Genomic DNA, 16,910 nt, shown 5'->3' on the forward strand with positions numbered 1-16,910 from the left:
CTATAACAAACTGTGTTTCCTCATTTTTCAGTTGATGAACATTTTGTTTGTTTTCAAATTTGTGATATTACAAATAATGCTGCTATGAACATCTGTATATAGGTTTTTGGGTGGATATGTATTTTGATTTCTCTTGGTATGTGTGTAGGGCATACATATGTATGAATTGCTTCAATAAATGGTAACTCTTTGCATAAAACTCAGGGACTGCCAAACCATTTTCTGAAGTGGGTGCACCATTTTACAGTCCTTCCAACAATATATGAGAGTTTCAATATCTCCTTAACCTTGCCAACATTTGTTATCATCCGTCGTTTTGATTATAACCATTGTGGTATATGGGAAGTAGTTCCTCTCATCATGATTTATATTTGCATTTTTATACTGGCTAATGATGTTGAGCATAGTTTTATGTGATTATTGGCTATATGCAATAGAAGTTCCCTTCTGCTACTAGTTTGTTGAGTGATTCTCATAAAAGAGTATTTTAATTTATTAAATGTTATTATTGTGTCTATTGAGATGATCATTTTTTGTCTTCATAAGATATTACATAGATTTGTTTTCTTATGTTGAACTAACCTGGCAAGACTGGAGTAAATCACACTTTGGCAGATTGCATAATTGTTTTTAATATCTTGCTGAAAGTGGTTTTACAGTGTTTTGTTGAGAACACTTAACATCTATATTCACAAGTGATATTGGTCTGTAGCTTTCTTTTCTTGTGATGCCTCTGTCTGGTTTTTGTATAAAGGTAATACTGGCCTCATAGGGTAAATTGGGAATGTTTTCACCTCTTCCAATTTTGGAGAAAGTGGAGAAAGATAGGTGCTAATTGTTTTTAAATATTTGGCGGAATTAACCAGTGAAGCCATTTGGTTCCTGCTTTTTTAAAATTTTTTTTCGTGAACGGTTTTAAAATTATTAATTAGTCTATACTTACTTGTTGTAAGTACATTCATATTTTCTGATTCTTGATTCATGTTTTAGAGTTTGTATCTCTAGGAATTTGTCATTTTTTCTAGGTGTATTACCACACAATTGTTCATAATATTTTCTTATAATTATTTTATTTTATTGTTTTTTACTGATTTTTGCAATTTGAGTTTTCTTTCTTTTTAGCTTGATCAGTTTATTTACTTTTGTTATTTGTCAGTCTGTTCAAAGAACTTACCATTCGTTTTAAATTATGTATATATATATATTTTTTTCTGTTCTTCATTTATGTTCTGTTCATTATCATTTTATTTTAGCTGCCAGTTTAGAGTTTAATCTTCTCTTTTTTTAGTTTTTAACGTGAAACTTTAGATAATTTTCTAAAATATAGTCATTTACAACTATGTCTTTATCTTTCAGCTGCACTTTTGTTGCACGCCATAGGCTTTGATAAGTTTTGTTTTTGTTTTCATTCATCTCAAAGTATATTCTATTTTCCCTTATGATTTCTTCTGTGGTTATTAGGTTATTAGTTATTTAGCAGTGTGTTTGAGGTTTGAAAGGAGAATAAAATCATTAGCAGAATATGATATTTACATAATAAATATAATATTTTTGAAAAATACTGATATATTGGTTTCTGCTAAGAAATAATTGGAGCACAGAAATTTTATAGTAATTATAACATCAAAGGATGAATGCGTTTGAAGCAGTTGATTGAAAGTAGGTATATTAGAAGATACTACAACAATGAAATACCAGATTACTTTAAGAAAATTTAAAAATTACACTACATAAGAAAATTTCATAAAATTTGTCAGAAATTTTTTAAAAGACTTTGAAAATGTTATTTAATATGATGTTAGACTAAATACATGAAGCTACTGTTAAATTAGAAGTCAATTATGTTTAATTAAATATAATTAAATTAATTTACAGAATTAAATTGATTGAATTCATTATAATTAATGAATTAACATTACTTTATAAAACATTAATTTTATAATAATTATAATTATTTTATTATATAATAAGATAAACTTTTAGAATATATGAATTCACTACAAAATATTAATTTGAAAATAAAATATTAATTTTGGTGACTCATAATAATCTTATTCAACAAATTAAAATTAACTTAGAAGAAAATATTAAATTCAAAAGATAAAAATAAAATTAATATTGAATCAAACTATTAAAAATTTAATGGCATATGAGGTACCACAATTAGAATCACATGATTTTATATTTTTTATTTTTCTTTTAAAATATTTTGTATATATATTTTATAATATTTTTTCAAACTTTTAAAGCTATAAAATTTTGTTTTGAAATTATTAATTGGTGATCCTGATAACATATATTTTCCTATATGAGTCAATGAGAAGTAACTTGTAATATTACTTACAAAGAAATTAAACATTTCAGTTAAGTTTTGAAGTTAGTAAATGTGTTAGATGAGTTGGGTTGACAATTTGGTAAAGTGATCCTTTGATGAATTAATTTCCAATAAGTTGGTATCTGGAATGAGCTTTTAGTAAATTAGGCTAGATCAGAACAGAGAGGAATTTTTAAAGCAACTTATAGTCAATTTCTGTGTGAACAGAGGATGACTTTCTAACAAAGGGTAAAATGTTTTTCATGGTGAGATTGAACTTAATTTTCTTTTACTTGCTCTGGGTATTAAAATAATGAGATTCATAAGCATAGCTGTATATACATGTATATACATTTTCATATTTAAGTAAAAGAGTAAGGAACAAAGACAAATGGAGGAATAAAGAATAAAGGAATGTTGGAAAGAAGGAGAAAGAAAGGGTGTATAATAACAGAAAAAAAACGTAAGTTCTAAATAAAAATAAATAGAGAATTTGCGTTTGCTATTTAGTCTCCATTTTGAGACTTGATACCTATCTTTCGATCAACATACAGCAACTTTGGTAGTACTTTACAAAATAATTATGCTATTATTCTATTAGTTCCATTTACTCTCATTAGAAGGATAATTAGGTAATAAGCTGGTATCAATGACTTTATATGTTAAGATATTTACTCAGAGGGTAATGCAAATGTACACATATGAATAGACACACAGATGTAAGAGGGAAACATACAATTTTATTCTGTATAAATATTACAAGAATAAAGACCTTCAGTAAAAGAAAAAAATATAAAACTTAAAATCGAAGTCGTTAATTTTAAAGACTATACAATTCTAAGTTTGAAAGGAAGTACTATGAACTCATAATATATTTTCTTTTAAAATAATATTTCTTATACCTGTCAACATAAAACTTTGACAATTAGCTGTTTATTGCTGTACTAAGACAAAACAAACCAAATTTTTAGTGGCTTTAAACAACAGCATTAAATTGCTCACAATTCTGAAGGTCAGAAATTCAGGACCAGATCATTAGGGACAGCTCAGATCTGCTCCCATAGCAGAACCCAGAGGCTCTAAGAAAGTTTCACTCTGGCACCTCAGTTGGAATGGCTCATGTGACTGGCGGCTGCTGGGAATGGCTAAGCATTTTTATTTTCTTGACTGTTTTAAATATTTGGATCCTTATCCTTCATATGATCTCCCTCTCCAAATAGAGTCTTACCCTTCAGGTCTTATCTCTTGAGAAAGCTAGCTCAGGTTTTATGTGGTGACTGGCCTCCCAGAGAGCAAACAATGGGAGCTATGGGAGCTGCAAAGTCTCCTACGGACTAGGTGTGGAAGTCAGAGCATCACTTCCACCACATTATACACGGCCTTCACATACACAGTGGCTGAAGAAATAGACCTCATTTCTTGATGGGAGGATTCAAAATTTCATTACACAAAAGTATACATGATGGAAGTGTTGACTCTACCTTTGGAAGCATTCTACCACAATCAAATGGCAACAGAACAAGCACTTGTTGCATGAATTTGGGTTAGCTAGATAACATTCTCCATTAAAAGGAACCAGGGCTTTTAAATAAATGGCCAAACCTAGCTGTAGACAGAAAATATCCAAAATAAATTTGGAATATCTTAACATATCAGAAAGCAAGGAAACAAAGAGAAAGACAATCATATAGTGTATGCCTCTCGATGTGATGTTTTAGAAAGTACATAGCATATAAAATACTCTTTCAAAAAAGTATGAATCTGTTCAAATATTTAATTATGACAAGCTTACTGGAAGTTCAGGAGTCAGAGGAACATGTTAAACAATAGCATTTTGACAGCATACCAATATCGTGCTAATTTGTGTTAGCAACTAAGTTTTATATTTAACTAGCTTTATATTTTTGAGAAAATTATTATATAGAGACTTTAATCGGTTGTCTATATCATGGAGGTAAAACGATGTAAGTTTATGAATACATAAACTATGCATATAAAAATATAAATTGAATAAAACAGTAACTAGCATAACGATGCTGCCCAGGAAAAATAAATTCCCCTATCTGCCCTCTTTTATTTTTCCCAACTTGCCCAATAATACCAATAGTCAAATTCTCTCAGAATTGGCTGTGGTTCCAAACAAAAATTGATCTTTGTGGCTACTCTTCATCAATAGAATAAGCAATAATTCATTAAAAAGGTACCTCTCAAAAATAGATTATTTTCTAATGTGTAACGAATAGCCAAACAATGATCTCAACAAAATTCAAAGATTCCTCAGCAAACACAGAAAACAAACAACTGCCCCAGCTTCTTTTGCCCCAATGAACCACCTGTCTACTTCTGTTTCTCTCCTGGTACATTAGATATATTTCCATGTTGTTTAGCAAAGACTAACACTAGCAGATCCCATTCCCTCTCACCTACTCTGACACTGCTCCCACAATCCTCCTCTGAGACTGCTCCCACAGTCCTCCTCTGACACTGCTCCCACAATCCTCCTCACTCTCTCCAGTACCATTTTGTGTTCTCTGCTCTTTCTACTGAATTTTTAACCACTAGTAGGCAAATATTCAGACCATCATTCTATCTTAAAAATAAAGCTTTGTAGCCCTGTTTTCACGTGCACATAACTTCTCATTTCACTTTTCCCTTATATTAAAACTGCTCCATTTTGACATAAACTTCTCAAGACTTGTTTATAGTCATTGTGTCTAGATGAGTTTTCATTGCTGCTTCATCCTCAGCTCCCAAACTTTTTCATAATGTAAACCCCCAGGGCGTAGACCTTGGCCATTTTCTCAATGCTCATTCCTTTTTGGTTGTCTCAAAAACAGTCTGATAGCTTTAAATTATCTAAATGCTCTAAATAAAGACCATTCCAAATGTACAACTCCAGGACGACTTCTCTGTAGTCTAGACCTATATACTCAGTTACCACTTAGATATCTAATAGGTATTTTGAAATTATAATGTAAAAGCCTTAACTCTTGATACCTCTATCTTTGAATATACTATTCCCGCAACCTTTCGTATTTTAGTAAATGGCAACTCCATTCCAGGTTAGTTTTAAAAAATAATTATTAATTCCTTTATGAATCTTGTGCTAACATTTAATCCATCACAAATGTACTTCCAACATGTAGTTTTAAATCAAACCAATTCCCAACCTTTATATGGTAGATGGTATTCTGATACCCCTCCCAGATTTCCTTTATGGAGTCAACACCCACACCCTTTCTTTTATGAATGTTGCCCCCAGTTAACTAAAGGAGCAAATATTGGAGGGTGAGAGCATAAGCTCTCATCTACTTTTCAGTTGGCTCAAATTGAATTCATAATTACAGGGCCATAAAACAACTCTGAAATGTGGTTTGTGCTGCAGTGCCTACTCCTGTTGATTGGGTCAATGTCAGAACTTACCAGTTCTGACATTAGTTTCCACCCCACACCCTACCCCTTCTATATCATGCTTCATTCCATACTTTACAGGGCATCTGTTTCGTCTTTTGTGAAAATTATTTCTTCGGTAAGTTGGGCATACCACATTCTTATGTCTGATTTAGACAGTTAAAATATATTTTTCTTTCTTCTTGCCTTTACTCATTCCCTTCTAGTTTATCACCAGTACGGTATTTAGAATATTCTGTTAAAACAAAGGACAGGTCATTGTATGCCTCTATTCAAAATATCCCAGAAGTTTCTCACATTATTCAGGATAAATGCTTACATAACTACCTTGGCTTAAAAAGCAAGGCATTATCTGAAGTCTACCTTCTCCTTTCCTATTTCCCTTCATCTCATATAATAATCTCCCTGGATCACTCCACTTCATTGACACTGGCCATCTTGCAGTTCCTTGAGATAATAGTCATATTTGCAAACTCAGGGCCTTCACATATTCCCTCTGCCCGGATTGTACTTCTCTAGGATATTTGCCTGACTTGCACCTACACGTCCTCCTGATATTTAGTTATATGTTAATATTCCACCATAATATTTCATGACCATTTTAATTAAAAGAGCAAACCCAACTTTTTACTCCATGAACATTACATATACCTTTTATTACTTTTTTCAAATGTTCATAACACATTGTAACTTGATAAATTTCTATAGCTAGAGCTATGTTTATGTGTGTGTGTACTTAATTTGTTTACTGTTACTGTCCATTCATTACATTAAAAGATTCATGAAGACTGTAAGTTTTAACTTTCATTCTGTCATCATTCCCTAATAGGTGCTCAATAAATATTTGTTAATACAAAACTCAGTTCACAGAGCTTAGCATTAAAATCTTACCACTGTAGCTACAACTCTGTTTGATTCCATAGTACATGCTGCTTTTAGCAACCATCTTCCACTGTTTACTTGTCAAAATTTAGTTTTAGGTATTTAAGAAAAAGTTTCAAACTACTTTTTACATTTTCCCATAATGGCATAAAATATGTGCAAATGTCATTTGTTTTGCATCTCACAATTATTTAAGATGTAAATGAAAGCTAAACTTTACTAATGCTATCAAAGAGCTGTAGCTGTTTCATTTCTTCTCATCACCACCAAATCATCTTATTAAAATGCCCCTCCATGGGTTTTCTATAACTTTATATGACTACAAGCACATCAGAGATATTTCCATGTTGAGTCATGGTTTAGAGGTTTATATTTACTTATCGTTTTCCAGATTTTTTTTTTATTCCTCAATAGACATAAAATTGAATGTATTTATTATGTACAATATATTTTGAATAATAAAGATTTTTAATCGTGTTGGAAAAAAAGAGCTGTAGCTAACACAAATCCACATGCATTATATAACAATAAAGGGAAAGAAAACAAAATCTACCATGCACAGCTTCTAGTTTCCACTTTTCAGCACTGTGATATTACAAACTTTGATTTTATTTTCAATACAATTATCTAAAATATGTCAAAGATATTATTTATGGGTATAAATTATATGGAGATGATGTTGAAACCTTGAGACATAACTTTATGCATTGCTAGTCTATCCAAGAGGTTGATTATTGCTTTAGTATTTTAAGAAGTTTTCTTAAAAAATATGTATATGTATACATATGTGTGCTTGTGTGTGTATATATATATATATATAGAGAAAGAATGAGAGAATGTACAAGCAATTGAAAGCCATAAAGGTATTGTAAATTGTCATGGAATTATTGTTAAACATTTTCCTGATACAAATAAAGTATTTATTATTGTCACAAAGAGGCAGCTATTTGCACAAAATAATCTATTAATTTGATGTTGACTAGTTGTTTCCATGTCAACTGCATTCAGTAATGTGGCTTAGTCATCATATGGTTTGTAGAACAATCTGTGTACTCCATGGACTAGCATATTGATGCAAATGAAAACTTCTTTCCTAAAAGGTTAAAAATGACATATATATAAAATAAATCAACTAAATTGCCTAAAATATATATTTCCAGCTGTTTATATTCAGTGCTCATAGTTAGTATTATAGAATGACATTTTACTCTATGTAATAAACATCGAAATGCATTAAACAGATTTTTTTTTCAAAGAAGGAAACAACAACAAAGTTTAGTGATTTAACCAGAAATTACCTTACCACAATACTCACTGGACATTTTAAGATACCCACATCATTAAGTACATTCTAATACATAACCATATGTAATGATTTTCAAGCTTAAAAATTTATTGCTGTATTTATGGAATAAATTATAGAGTATTTTAGTAGTAAAACTTTTAATTCATCTTAAATTTCTTTCCTATAACCCAGTGAGAATTAAGGCTGCTTCCATGAGTATAACTCTTGGGTTCCAGGACATTCTTGCCCAGGAAGATACATTTATAAACAGTAAATATTCTTTATGTTTATGCAGAAAAGTCTTTCAGTCTAATTGATTAGATCAAATAGTTTGCTCATCTGAGTTAATACCTCCAGTCTCAGAAAAATAACTTTCTCATTCAGGCATTCAGCTCATTTATCAACAGTGTTTAAGTAATCAAGACATATTTAAAGACCTTTGGCTTTCTGAGACCGTAAGTTCTAACATTATGTCACAATATCAAATTTTTCCAATCTCATTTAGATATTCATACCAAAAGACTCGAATTAAATCTCTTGAACACAGACCCTCCTCCAAGCCTCTGAATATCCATCCATGACTTACCTGAGACATTACTAAATCTCTGTCAAGATAGTATTCTCTCTTCCTGCAGTAGGCTTCATAAACAGCTTTATTTAATCAACCGTTGTCATTTTGGGAAGTAAGCTGTCATCCAACCCAGTGGACTCAAGTACAGATTGTGTTCAACTTAACAGTGGTTTAACTTAAGATTTAAAAAAAATTTATGATGGGTTTATAGAGGCATTTTTAACTTATAATATTTTTTACTTAATTATGGGTTTATCCCTTATTGTAAGTTGAATAGCAACTGTATGCCCAATTGAAAGCCCATTTCTCTGAGGCTCAAGAAGCTTTACTTGAAACTCAGTATGCTCCTCCGAGATTCCTTTGGCCTTCTTCTTAGGAGTTCTTCAACTGAGACAATTATTGTGACTCTTTTGCTCCTGTAGTTTGGTGACTGGAAGGGAGTGGTGTCCAGGGGCTTCTCCAGTCCCATTGTTCACCAGGTTGGAGGGAGGATTGCACCTCTTTTACTTCCACTGCCTGCACCTTGGTGAGCAGGAGTGGATTGTTACAGGTCTTTCACCGCAGAAGTTTGGAAAGTTCTGGGTTCTTGTCCTGTGGCCAAGAGAAATAAGGTAGGTGGACACCAGAGAGTGAGAAAGGCAGAGTAGAATTTTACTGAATGACAGAAAGAAAGCTCTTAGCAAGGACAGGGGACGCGAAAGTGGATGTCATCTGTGAGACTGAGTTCGCAGTTTTTATGGGCTTAGAATGGGAGAGGACATGCTTATTGGTCCATGGGTGGTCTTGGAAAAACCTCTATTTGATTGGTTAAAAGGTATCATTCAGAAAGAACCAATTGAAAGAGAATGGGTAAGATGGAGATAGAAGTTCTCACTCTGGTTGTGGACTCTATTTGGAACTGGCAGCTCAGTTGTCAGGCTTTAAACTGTGATTGGTTTAAACAGCAGATTTCACTGGGGACCCAACCCTGTCTGTCTAGGAATTTGTTGGTTTCCTGTCACTATCACAATGAGATAAATCATTCCATGATTTGTGCTCTGATTTGATCTTGCCATGCTCCAAATTTTGACTTTATTTTGATTTATAAGGGCGATTTTTTTTTTCTTTTTTGAGATGGAGTTTCACTCTTGTTGCCCAGGATGGAGTGCAGTGGCACAATCACAGCTCGTTGAAAACTCCGCCTTTTGGTTTAAAGCGATTCTCCTGCCCCAGCTTCCCGCGTAGCTGGGATTACAGGCGCCTGCCACCACGGCCAGCTACTTTTTGTATTTTTAGTAGAGATGGGGTTTCATCATGCTGGCCAGGCTGATCTTGAACTCCTGATGTCGTGATCCGCCGAACTCAGCCTCCCAAAGTGCTGGGATTACAGGCGTGAGCCACTGTTCTCAGCCAGGATGAAAATATTTTTTAGTGTTTCTTTCATTAACTCCTCCGATTTGGAAGATTTTATCTTTGATGTAAATCTACCTAGTTACTAACAACACTATTCTTTTATTCTCTGATTGTCCTTATCCATTTCTATGTGTGTCTTTAAGCAAATATTCATAGCTAAGAGAACATACATAGGATGGTAACAACAAAAGTGCTCATCAAGGTTGGCCACCTCCTAAGACAAATTTTGCCTTGGGTCATCTATTAAAACTTACGAGTGTTGAATTCAGACCTGTCTTCTAATATCTGTAGGAATATGGCCTTGTGAAAAACCTTCTCACCTTTTTTATATGCCAAGAATAGTAGATTTTGGGATGTTACTAGAGGAAATTATGCACCACTTGTTTGGGACCCCAATAAAAGCCAAGGTATAAAAGTAATATATCATACCAACTGTTGCCAAATCTTCATGAGTTTAACTAATTGTAAGTTTACTCACTTATAGACAGTCTCCTATGATCCTTTCTTAACCTATACTCTACCTGTGTTATATAACTATTTCTCTTCCCTTCAGGACATTGAAATAATACTTCAAATGTATTATGGTTAATATTAAGCATTTGTCTTTTTCAAAGTGATGAAATACTGTTAGAGACTTTTTAATGGTTAGATAAGATATACAGACATTTAGGGATTATTTAAAATAGTTCCATTAATATATGATCTAAGTCTCTAAAATATTTATCCATCTGTTTATAGGCTAATAGGGCCCTCAGATTAAAAATAAAGGAAAAATCAGAATGAAAAAATCCTGATAGTGACTTCAGACATCATGAATTTAAGAGACAAAATCTTTTGGAGGCCATCCCAGTTCCTTCCTGTGAAAACAAAGCTCTAATTCAGTTTTTAAAGTAGTAAAGGGTGAATTCACAGGAGAGTTCAAGAACAAACTCGAATGCCTTAATAGAGATTTGAAATAGATCCCTTAAACAAAAGATCCAGCTATCTCTTTACTTTTTAAAAAACAGACTCAAACCAGAAATGTAAGATTTACCATAAGAAACAGTCCCATTCTCAAGTCTCCAAATCCTTGAAGATTCTGAAAGGGCTTCAGGACAAAAGCAGAAGAAACTGATGACCCAAGAGAAACAATTAGATTCGTACACTCCAGTGATCAAATATCAGTGGCGAGATTCACTTGTTGAGGCCATCTTTCAATGTGATTAGCAGAAAGTATATTGGAAAAAACAATTGTCCTGCACTAGCTAAGAATCTGAAGAGAAAGAATACAGTAAATGATCAGTGAACGTCTTTTGAGGGTGGAAAAATTATCCAATTTTTATTTTTACTTTTAAACTTAAATGAATAAATTTCTCCAAATATAAAAAGTCAACCGTGATGGCTAACTTATTGTATCAACTTGATTGGGCCACAAGGTACCTATATATTTAGCTAAACATCATTTCCGGCTATTTTTATGAGGGTGTTTCTGGATGAGATTAATATTTGAATGAATAGACTGAGTATAGCAGATTGCCCTCTCCAATATGGGTGGGCCTTATCCAACCCATTGAAAGCCTGAATATAATAAAAGGCTGAGTTGTAAAGAATTCTTCCTCTCTTATTTGAACACTCTGTCTCATACTTATATCATTGGCTCTCCTGGTCCTCAGGTTTTGGACTTGGACTGAAGCTATATCATCAGCCCTGATGGATCTACAGCCTGCCAACTGCATATATTGCAGCGTCTCAGCCTCCAGAATTGCATAACCCAAATGCTTATAGCCAATCTCTTCCTATATTCTCTATTCTAAATCTATATACCTATATCTACTATTTATCAATTAATCAATTTATCTGTCAGTCTATTGATAATATGTAGTTTTTCTGGTGAACACAGACTGGTAAATAGCTTTTTAGAATTTAATTTTTTTAATGTATAATTTAATTTCTAAGAACACTGCAGTAGTATCCTTAAGCCATAGTACAGTACACAACATCCCTCTCAATAAAATACTCGGTATCTCTAATAACCCTCAGTCATTACTATGTCCCACACCACAGATATTGTCACTGAATATTTCAACAAAATATATTATTTCATTGTTTTGATAACACATTCAATACATTCTAGGGGATAATATTTGGAACAATTATAATTTATAAATGAAGTGTTTCTCTTACATATTTTTCCTTGGAATACTGATTATCAGTATTGTTAGCTAAATTGAACATTGTCTTTAATATACCTGTAACCATGTGTCTGACTCAAACCCTAAATAGATTTCTAGATCAACACGACTTGAATGTTACAAACTATTGTGATATAGGCAAAAATAAGGCAACTGAACCCACTAAGGTTTAGATTGATCCATTTAATTTCTACTCAAATTAAGCACTATCTCTAAAACCTAAAACTAAAGAAGGACTAAAGCTAATCATTGAAGTCTATGGGGAAAAGTATTCATCATGTCTTAGACCAGTTATTGTAATACTATTTTCTAAGATACCAAATAGATCTGGATACACATATATTTAGAAGTGATACGTTAAACAGGCATTCCTTGTCTTGCTGTATACAAACACAAATACTCTTTAATTGTGATGTCTCTGTTGTCTTCATGTTTTACAGTCATACATGCATGTTTTGCTTCTTTATGGTCAGTTTATCAAAATAGCCAATATCTGTTTTCCTTTTAGCAGAAGGGTCAACAACCTTCCATCTAGTTATGAATTATGGGTTTAGAGAAGCCTCATCATATTTTTCAGAATTTATTAACTAGGACTTAAATGACTTTAAACTTTCTTGTAATTTTTCTTTTAGTCAATATGTGGGTAATCTTTTGCTGGATGGCAATAATAGTTGAGCTCTAAGATTGATTCCATTTGTCAGTTTGTAGCTTTAGTCCATATAGGACATATATGCCCAACAAAAATAAATAGCTTTGTTTAAATAAAGTGAATAATTTAGAACATGATTTATTCCAGTGTAATTTCTTCATTCCTGACATGCAACTTCCTGTTTAAAACTTTCATGTCAATTATTGCAAGATGGAATTAATGAATTAGGAATTAACAGAATTAATAAATTCTTATTAAATAAAAGTTAAAATAAACTTGAAAAAATATGCTTAAGTAACTAAAGGAAGGCATCTCTAAATTAAACCAGCTGAATTAAAGTATAAGAATGATTTCCACTAAAGAGAGAATATCAATAAATATATATATATGTGTGTATGTGTGTGTGTGTTCTTGTGTGTGTATACACACAGAACCAAATCGAAGTACAACTGAAAAATGTTTTAAATCTGTAGAAAAACTCAAAAGTGTGTTTGAGATGATGAAATAATCAGCATCTGATCTGAGGAGCAGAAAGAAAAACAAGAATAAAGAAAAGTTAGAGCCTCAGAGACCAAGAGGACACCATCAAGCAAAACAATACATGCAAAATAGTAATCCAGTTGTTACTGCAGGAATAGTTTGAGACCTCTCATGACGCTTACACCTCCAGAAAGAGATTATGTTCCTTTGTATCATGTCCCCTAATAACCAGAAATCAAGGCTTGCCTTAATTTATTTTCACAAAATGGGATGATTTTAAGCCTTACTATAGGCTCTAGTGAGAGCTCTACTTACCTGTTACCCTTATTTGTGAGGAAGTCTTTTGAGTCCTAACTTAAAATAAATTGAAGTTTACTAGCTGTCTTCAAACTGTCAAGACTTGGGATTCCCTTTTTTTTTTTTTTTTTTTTTTTTTTTTAATAGCCCTAGCACCTTGAAGTTGTTAGTGGTGCTAAGCATCTCTGGTTCTTAGGGCCCTTTTCAGAGGATAAGAAAAGCACTCCCTAATTCTAGACTCAGTTCTACATATTTATATCATCTCTTCAGTTTTGGTTCAGTAATTTGTCACTGACTTTTTAATTGTCAGATGCCTTTCAGCAGACATTTTAACGTTTGAAATAGTATGTTTAATGATATTTACTGGGAAGATCAATAAAAACACACACACACACACAGAGAAGTGAAAACTAGTGACAGTTCAAGACAAAGTTTCATCATCAAAATAGGAGCAATGTCAAAGGCCAAGATGCAAGCATACAAATATGAACTCATTTTATTGTTTAAATTATTTTACTATGCCAAAGTTATATTATTTAAGATTGAAAACTCCTCTAATTTAATATTGCAGCTTAGTCACTATGATCAATTCTCTCAGATAACAACATAAAAAAGGATGGATGAAAACTGCATGTTAAAACAGATCAAAGAGTTAATGATATAACAAGGGATTACTGAAAATCTACAAAAAATGCATTTCCAGTTTAGAATAAAGAAAAGTAAGCCTGGTATTTAAAATTGCTTTAGTCTAAAGATCAAAGAAAGTGGTAAATATGTGGGTAAATTTAACTTTACAGAGTATTATCAATATCATGGAGTCTTAGAATTACACAGCAAAATAATCACATGCATTTGAATAGAACTAATCCTAATAGAGGTTAATATTCTAAGATATTTGTAATGTTCAGGAGATGAGTAAACATATCTGCTAATATTAAGCTTGATTGAATGCAGAAAACTATTTTATCTGTTTCCATTAGTGACTAATAAAATGAAAACAGTGTAAAACTTTTAAACTAGTTGAGAGAAAGATGAAATTTTAACACGTATTATATCAAAAAGAGGGTAGATTACCTTTTATCCCAACTCTGGCTCTGACTTCCATTCTGGGTCATCCCTCCATGAAGATGGTCTCTCCAACCAACTGGGATCTGTAACTCCAATTCAGTTCTTATCTTTGTGGGCTGCCCCCTTCATCCTGTTCAGACTCTGACTTGCTGAACTGAGCCTCTCCTTTACTGGACCCACTCTTCACCTGACTCAAGCTCCAGTGCTCCGGGCTGGAGAGCCATACCCCACCACCACTACATGTGAATGTGCTGCTTCTCCTGTTTGTACTTTGACACCCACACAAGCTCAGCATTTTTTGAAGATTATGTCTTAACACTTCTTGGTCTCTGACATCTCACAAATGTCAGTTGGAATGGGATGGCTGCCTCCACTGGACAAAGTAGGCTCTTCGGTGAAACATCAAGTAAGGAATATGAAGATTTCATAATTTTTGTAAAGTTGCAAATAAATTATTCCCAAAGTTAAGAAAGAATAGAATAAAATATGTAATCAGAATCCATTACTATCTGAAAGTATTCTTTTAAAACCTCCACATGGCTTTTGGGATTAGAGTCATGCTTTATTTTTACTGTCTAAAGAAAGCAATAGGCTGAGATATTATCAGTTTAGTTTTAGTTCATTGACTTTTTGAGGAGTGTAATTTACCCTAATTTTTCTAATTGTTTTGAGTTATATCAAATTCATAGATAATTATTCATTTCAATGTTTCCCCTTTTCTTTCTCTGTGTTACTTTATCTTTCTCTCCCTTATTTTTTGTCTCTCACTCATTTTTTCTCTTTTTTCCCTTCTTTATTTTCTCTGTTTGCCTATCAATTTTAGATTATTTGTTCGTGTTGTGTTTAATGCAGCTTTGTAAACCACATTAAATTATTTCTGGATGATGATCAACTTTAAATAAATAGCTGAATTAAATAAATAACAACATAAAGTGTGATTTACATTGGAATCCATTTGGTTTCCTGTTTGTATACTATATTAAAATTTTACATCAAAATTATATGGCGATAAGAGAAAAATACCAAAGAGAAAAAAAAAAGAATCAAGTTTGCAAAAAAAACCTCAAGTTTACATTTGGGAAGCATAAATAAAATAGAAATAAAAAACTGTGAATAGTTAAATCCACCAGCCTGTTGAACTCTATGCCTGGAGGCCAATAGAGAGAACCATATCATATTTTAATTACTACAGAATTAGGAAAGGTTGTCACATAAAGGATTAGTTGCTTGAAAACAGTGACTGGTGTAATCTGCTCTCTCCTAATATAAAGCTAAATATTACATTATTGATTGTCTCCTGGGATATAACTTAAATTTAAATGAAGTCATCCGAGAGATTTGAATACAGATCACACACGCCCCCACACACACACATACACACACACACATTCTGAATGTTTGTGTCACCACCTCCCAATTCGTATGTTCAAATTCTAACACATTAGAATTAGGACATAGCGCCTTTGGAAAGATGATTAGATCATGAGGTCAGAGTCCTCAAGAATTGGATAATATCCTTATAGGAGATCCAAAAGACATCCCTCTTGCCTTCTACCATGTGAGAACACAGCAAGAGAGCACACTTATTTTCTTATACCAGTCCAAAAGGACTAAGATATGTGGGCTAATATGTACATGTGTGTGTTCATTTGTGTGTGTTTCTTTGTATACTTCTCAAATCAAGAATTGATATCTCCTACTGGCTTTCTGGCAGAATCCCAGATATTTTCACTATCACTCTGGAACAAGATATCTGAGTTCATCATACAAGCTTTAATTCTAGACTGAAGGCCTCAGAGAACTGAGTGGAGACAACTATAAAACCAAAGATAAGCCATCTCACTCAAAATGATACTGCACACCAAAATTCTAAATTAGATATGTTAGAAAAAGTATTCAACTCTCCCAACGCAGCCATCACAATAAACAACTAGATAATTAACAAATAATTTTAAAGAGTAATATAAAATCATTTAAGATACTTTAAGTAAAAGTATATTGAGATTACCCACAGAAGCAAATAGCAAGAAATAATGGAACAAAATAATGCAGAAGTGAAAGAAATGAGGGCATAAAAACATAAATCATAGAATAAAGAACATAGTAATTGAATTAATAATATACTAAAACAAGTATACCGGATACAATATTAAACCTTAATGAAACCAAGTCTTATCTATATCAAAAGCAACCTATCTGGAAATTTAAAATTTTGAGATTAATATTCTTATTAATAACAAACATTATAGGGTTTCTGGAAATAAATTGTGCAAATGTAGGAAGAAAATGATAAAGCAGCTTTAAAAGATAAAAATCCTTTAATAAATGGAAACATTATTACAATGAAATAGAAAACTCAACTCCATGAGGACAGAAATTTTCCATGTGCT

This window comes from Theropithecus gelada, chromosome 17, assembly GCF_003255815.1.
Source record: "Theropithecus gelada isolate Dixy chromosome 17, Tgel_1.0, whole genome shotgun sequence".
In the NCBI taxonomy this organism is placed as follows: Eukaryota; Metazoa; Chordata; class Mammalia; order Primates; family Cercopithecidae; genus Theropithecus; species Theropithecus gelada.